This window comes from Rhineura floridana, chromosome 1 (genome assembly GCF_030035675.1).
Source record: "Rhineura floridana isolate rRhiFlo1 chromosome 1, rRhiFlo1.hap2, whole genome shotgun sequence".
NCBI lineage: Eukaryota > Metazoa > Chordata > Lepidosauria > Squamata > Rhineuridae > Rhineura > Rhineura floridana.
In genome coordinates, this window is record NC_084480.1 from 221,157,389 (window position 1) to 221,163,453 (window position 6,065).

A 6,065-nucleotide genomic window follows, 5' to 3' on the forward strand; every position below is an offset into this window, starting at 1 on the left:
ATATAAGTTTGAAGCAGATAAAGGAACATGCTCTGACCCAACAGATTCCTTTCATTGACAAACTGAGGAATCAAGTTGTGTGTGAGAATGGGATTTTATATAGACTGTGGATGCCTGCTGAGAGAAAGGATGAATGTGAACCAGTGAAGCAATTGATAGTACCTAGCAAATACAGAACCAGATTGCTAGAGGTAGCCCACGATGTCCCATGTGCAGGACATCTGGGAATAAAAAAGACCAAGAGGAGATTGGCAGCACACTATTATTGGCCAAACATCTCCAAAGATGTAAAACAACATTGTCTATCTTGTGGAATATGCCAAAAGGTGGGAAAAAGTGGAGTAAAGACTAAGGCACCCTTAAAGCCCCTTCCTATAATTGGACAACCCTTTTATAGAGTGGGGATAGATTTGGTGGGCCCTTGTTCCAAACCCACAAGGCATGGCAAGAAATATCTATTGGTGGTGGTGGATTTTGCCACCAGGTACCCAGACGCAGAAGCACTAAGATCCGTGGAAGCCCCTGTAATGGCAGAGGCTTTATTAAAAATCTTTATGAGGCTGGGTTTCCCTCATGAAGTGCTGACGGATCAAGGCAGTGTATTCATGGGAGAAGTGATGCAATGTATGTGGAAATGTTGTGGTCTAAAACATCTAAAGACCACTACTTACTATCCCGCCACTAATGGGTTAACAGAGAGATTCAATGGCGTTTTGAAGGGCATGATCAGAAGCTATGTTCAAGATCACCCACAAGACTGGGATGAACGGTTGGGATGCTTCTTGTTTGCATACAGAGAAGTCCCTCAGGAGTCAACAGGCTTCTCACCCTTTGAACTCATGTTCACTAGAAAAGTGAGGGGACCTTTGGAACTATTAAAAAATTCATGGGAAGGAACCCTGGGAGAGTACAAAACATCTGTAGTAGATTTTGTATTGGAATTCCGCAATAAATTAACATCAATGATGGAGATGGTGAAAAAGAATTTGAGTCAAGCACAGGAGAAGCAATGTTACTGGTATGACAGAACAGCCAGGGAACGTGTGTATGATGTGGGAGATATGGTTATGGCTTTCATACCCAGGAAACATGACAAATTACAGGCTAACTGGGAAGGACCATATACCATCAGAGAAAGGCTTGACACAGTGACGTATGTAATCACCACAGACCAATTAAACAAAAGCAAAGTGGTTCATGTAAATATGTTGAAGCCTTACCATACAGGGATGCACAGGTGTTGCAAGTTACCTTATTCCCTGAGGGAAGTGGGCCTGAACTTCCAGATTTGGTACAGGAAAGCAAAGACAAAGGAGGGGTAGATCAAGTGGAATGGTCAGAGGAGGTGAAGGAGGAAGTAAAAGAGGAGATTCTGAGAGTTTTGAAAACCTATAGGAATCTCTTTAGCAACAAACCTGGCCGAACCAGTATAGTTATACATTCCATTGATACTGGAGCTCATGCCCCAATCAGATCTGTTCCGTACCGTGTGAATGGGAAAGTTTTGAATGAGATCAAAAAGGAGGTGGAAGAGATGCTGGAATTAGGAGTGATCAGGGAATCCATCAGTCCCTGGGCCTCAAGTATTGTCCTGGTTCCGAAAAAAGATGGAACAACCAGGTTTTGCATTGATTATCGTCTAATCAATAAAATTACTGTCCCAGATGCGTATCCTATGCCTAGGGTAGACGCAATGTTAGAGTTATTGGGGGCAGCAACCATTATCTCTACTCTAGATCTCTGTAAAGGATTTTGGCAAATGGAACTAGACGAGCAATCCAGAGCCAAAACTGCGTTCAGTACACCAGATGGGTTATATGAGTTTGTGACCTTACCCATGGGACTAAGGAACTCACCAAGTTCATTTCAGAGGCTAATCAATATTGTGTTGCGAGACATGTCAGATTTTGCAGTGGCCTATATCGATGATGTGGCCATTTTTAGCAAGTCGGTGCCTGAGCATGTCCAACACCTGACAACAGTATTGGAGGCCTTAAGAAAAGCAGGCCTCACAATAAAAGCTAAGAAATGCCAGTTTGGACTAAAGGAAGTAATCTATTTAGGACATAAGGTGGGGAGTGGGAAAATCACCCCCTTATGGAGCAAGGTGGAGGCAAGACAAGCGTGGCCGATCCCCTTAACCAAAAAACAAGTAAGGGCATTTCTGGATGTGGCTGGATTTTATAGGAAGTTTGTGAGAAATTTTGGGGAAATAGCAACCCCCTTGCATGAATTAACAAAGAAGAAGTGTTCTGAGCGTGTGGTATGGACGGATGAATGTCAGAAGGCTTTTGATCTACTGAAGCAAGCCTTGTGCCAAGGACCCATATTAATAGCACCAGACTATGAGAAACCATTCATCGTGGCTACAGATGCGTCGGACCTGGCGCTGGGAGTCGTCTTGCTACAGGAGAGAGAAGGCACCAGACATCCAGCGGCGTACCTGAGTCGCAAGCTGACGCCGAGGGAGAAAAACTATTCGTCCGTCCAGAAGGAGTGTCTATCGGTCGTGTGGGGACTGAACAAGTTGCGCCCATACGTGTGGGAACGAAGATTCACAGTGACTACGGATCATCGGGCCTTCTTATGGTTGCAGACTATGAAAAACCACAACACTATGCTGCAGAGGTGGTCCTGGGCCCTACAGGACTATCAAGTGGACTTCCAGTTCATCAAAGGCAAGGACAATGTACTGGCCGATGGACTTTCCAGGCAAGTGGCTGGGACTGCAGTGACGTGACCAGACAGAGGAACAAAGAAAGACATTTTCCCCATAGAGACTTTTATTTGTTAACGCGACGTATAAATCCTGGAACAGGAATAATACTCTGCTGTTGTTTAAGGGGGGGGAAATGTGATGTTCCTATATTAATGTATATATGGTAAGTGTTGGTTGTTTAGAAGATACATGGTAAGTGGAGTGAAAGAGGGGGAGTGAATGGGCAGTAGAATGCGAGATGATTGGCTGAGTGTTTAAAAATGGCTGAATGTATAAAAGGAAGAGTGAGAGTGGAATCTGGGGGGGAGAAGAGAACTGAGTGGGTTGCTTGGTGGGGTTTAGAGAGTTGTTTACCAGGAGGGAGGTGGAGTTCGGATTAGTATTGAGTAAAACCATATGCTTATGTGCCTTAAGAAGAAATCTTGTTAGCTTTGTTATCTGTAATAAATACTTAATTTGGTTTACCAAAGGCCTGATCCTTGGCTGGGGTTTCACAGACCAGAAGGGAGGGTAAGCTAATGACCAAAGCTGAAGGGGAACTGTAACAAATGGTGGCAGCGGTGAAGAGAATAACAATACCAGTATTCAGAGTCTCTGGGAATACTAGTATTGGGACGTTACTGGTGGTTGCCTAGCAGGGGGATCTGTTGAGATCTGTGCTAGAGCGGGGAGAGAAACCATAAGAGAGAGCGGTCCGGACTGGTGGAATCCCTGGTGGTGCCTAGTGACAGGCAGTAACCACGAGCAGGTAGGAACCTGACGGAGAGCCAGGGAAGGACGCATCACAGACTGGGCCTTTCTTTGCCTGGTGGCCATTTTGGCAGACCTTCTGTGAGGCAGCCATTTTGGAAAGGTCATCTGGAGGGTGGCCATTTTGGTAAGGTCATCTAGAAGGCAGACATTTTGGTAAGGTTTTCAGGAGGGTAGCCATTTTAATAAGGTCTTCAGGAGGGTGGCCATTTAGGTAGGGTCTTATGCAGGCAGCCATTTTGGTAAGGTAATTTTTAGGTAGTAGCCATTTGGGTTGTGGGCCATGCCTCCTAAGATGGGTGGGGGTGGGCCTAGGAGACAGGCAAGCCCCCAAAGCAGCCTGTTCAGCAGTGGCCTCCTTCACTCAGGATATGTCATCCTCTGTGGATTAGGGCCCTGATGTCATATCTGCATATTCAGGGGCAGTATTTGCTGGATATGGAAGGGGTGTTGCTCCTTCTGCCCAGAAGCAGCCTATGAGTGATGACTGTAGATAGGTTGGGGGCCTCGTGGGCAGGGGCAGCATACCTCACTGCCAACCCATTGTCTTCTGTCCAGGTTGGTGCAGTTCCATTTGGGGAGATGTCAGCTCCTCTGGGGGCCCATTTTCTATTGGCAACAAGGGAGTGTATTTGGAAGGAAGAATGCATGGATGTGTTTTCCCTGTTATACTGAGAGCCCGAGTAGAAGGAAAGGGATAAGCAGGAGGAGAGAGACAATGAGAAATTTTTAAAGGAAAAGTTGGATAGGACCTGGGGTAATTGGATGGCAGGAATTTTAATTTGTATGGGGGTGGTGATTCTGCTCCAGCCTATGAGGGCAGCAGCTTTGCTGAAATACCTGGACATAATATTTAGGGTGCATACAGAATTCATGGGGTCAGTATGGCTGGCCTATGATGAATCTTTTAGGATGAAAGCAGTGGATATAAACCTACAGTGGGACAGAAAGGACCTGGGTTGTGGTTGCTGTTCATAATTGCAGCTCAACCCGTGCAAGAGGATTGGGCAGATAGTAGGCATTTACTGGGTCAGACACTGTGGCGCGTTCCTGTGGGTTCACGGGGCAGGGGATTCAACCCCACCTGTTCTGTTGGGAGTTCAGTGTTAAGGGCTTTTGCAACAGGAACCTGTGTAAATTTAGACATGAGTGTTCCATCTGAACTGGCTCCCATCCTTTTACCAGCTGCTCTAGAGCTGAGGGGTTTAAGGGTTTTCAGAAGGGGAAAAAGCTCAGATCTGGAGGGCATCCTTCAGCTGAGGGTCCCACCTTGATTAATATTTGTGGGTTTTGCGTTTGCTCCATCAGCCTCCTAGCTGGGCAGATGCACTCTACGTGGGGAAAAGTTTTTTGGTTTGGTTTTAGGATTTCATTAGTTGGGAGTATAGCCCTTACATGTCAGGGAATTTTAAGTTGGTAGTTGGAATGGAGCTAGTGGTGCAGGAGAAAATAGATAAAGAAATAGCAGAGAGAAGGGTACTGGGTCTATTTGACTACCCTACTATGCTTACAGCAGTGTTTTGACCTATATCTGTATTTTGATTGGTGTCTGCTGAGCTAGGGGTGCCTTGGCCATGAGAAAAACAGAGGGTCCTTCACCTGTACTTACATTTTTTGGGAATTGAGCTTGACTCAGTGGTGCAAGCTTGCCGTTTACCAGCAGTGAAGTTAGGGGAGTTGACGCATAGGGTGGCCAGCATTAGATGCAGCAGGAATTTTGGAGCAATTTAATTGGGTTGCTTTTGGCCATGGAACTTATTATGGGAGACAGAGTGTAAATTCACTCTGTTGCCTCTGGGGCTTTGGGTTTTGGGGTTATTTTCAGGATAACTGGTGTGCAAAGGCATAGCCAGTGGAATAGGCTGAGGCTGTTGGGCTTTCATGGGCTTTCGGTATCTTTATGCAGTTCTAGCTCTGAGGCAGTCTGATTTCATGCAGTGCTGTTATAGCATGTTTTTGTTTGTTTTGTTTTGGGGCGAGGGGCTTTTGGATGGGAGAGTTGCTTTGCCCCCTTTTTTAGAAATGACAGATCTGGTCAGGCTTTGGAGGAGGTGATGTTTTGGTAAGTGGCAGCTATGCTTGGATTTAGTTGCGCAAGTCAGAGACTGACGAGAGGGGCTGAGGTTTGGTTATCACTTTGGCCTCTTCCATGTCCACAGGCTGTGTGCAGTTCGGGCTTTAGGTTCATTTTGTGGCTTAGATGTAAGTCTAGAGGGTTGTTATTTTGTCACCAGGATGGTCAGCCTTTGACTAAGTTTCAGTTTTGGTCCATTGTCAGACGGGCCTTGTCACTGTAACCTGACCAGTTTCTGAGATGGGAGGAACAGAAATAGCCATCTTCGAGACTTGTATCAGGAGTAGCAAACACACCTGAGAAGTCAAAGGGATGGACTTTGCACATGGTGCATTGTGTCCAACTGTTGTGGCCATGATTTATTAGGGATCATTTCATCAATTCTTTCCATATACCATATCTAATCCCAATTGATCCACTGTTATGCTGAGCCAGCAAGGGCTGCTCTGATAATGATGCAATTACCCAGTATGGCCATTATGGAAACTACTACTCACATTATAATATTATTATTATTATTAA